Source organism: Palaemon carinicauda, chromosome 11 (genome assembly GCF_036898095.1).
Source record: "Palaemon carinicauda isolate YSFRI2023 chromosome 11, ASM3689809v2, whole genome shotgun sequence".
Classification (NCBI taxonomy): domain Eukaryota; kingdom Metazoa; phylum Arthropoda; class Malacostraca; order Decapoda; family Palaemonidae; genus Palaemon; species Palaemon carinicauda.
In genome coordinates, this window is record NC_090735.1 from 64,513,342 (window position 1) to 64,514,236 (window position 895).

At 44.5% G+C, this 895-nt stretch overlaps 1 protein-coding gene across 1 annotated transcript in view; it reads right to left on the bottom strand.

The window, feature by feature from the left end:
- LOC137649303 (uncharacterized) overlaps positions 1 to 426 on the bottom strand; it is a 24,070-nt gene extending 23,644 nt beyond the window's left edge. Inside the window, 1 exon segment of the mRNA XM_068382289.1 lies at positions 300 to 426. The gene's annotated coding sequence lies outside the window, so the exon portion shown is untranslated.
- Between the last annotated feature and the right edge of the window lie 469 nt (positions 427 to 895).

Here is an 895-nt window from a genome sequence, read left to right on the forward strand (position 1 = left end):
ATAAACAACATGCTCGTATGTTTTACAACTTTGCGGAAATACGGGTTAATTTACCCAGTTACACATTTGACATAAACCGCTGGGTATCCAAACATCTACTGAAAAGCAGGTATCAAGTATTATTTCCTAATAACAAAGAAATTTCGTGATTTATGACTTGGTCCACCGGGTACGGTACGCCATGTTGGTTGCGATTCCTACTGAAACAACGGCGACACTCGCACTATTTTCCTCTGTAATTACCGGGTTTCTACACCTTCGCTCTAAGCCTACATGCCAAACTATTCTCTGATACTCACGCATACTGCAAATCACTCCATTCTGGGATAATGACTCCTACAACAGGCACAAATCCGAAAGAAATCTGCTTTCTGTAACACCGTACCGTATCATTCACTGTAGGAGGAGTTGACTGAGACGCACCGCCCACCCGCGTGACGTCGTTATGATCCGCCTATTGTAGGCGTGACTTGAAGTGACGTCACTGGGGCTCCTCCTCTTACCAGATGACATCCCAAGACAGACAGCAACGTTTAGATTCTGACAACCTGGTGCAGCGGGAGGATGTGCCACCATGCGAGCCGCGCACTGGCATGGTTTTAGGCGGTATTGCAATGCGTAACTTGCAATTACTGAATGTGATTGGCGTGAGCATGTGCATGATTAGTGGATAAATATTTGATACACGATGTGTCAGTGAGTGGAAATCGTTGTTATAACGATGATGCAGTAAACAAGTGCGTATGTACTTCGAGGTTGGAGATTGCAATATTTGTTAACCTTTTGTTGGTGTCAAAAAGTGCAAGGATCAACTTCGAGATTTCCTGTTATTTTGCACTGTTGCAGGAAGCAAGATGCCGCGAAGGAAACAGGATTGTCCCAAACGAATGAAATG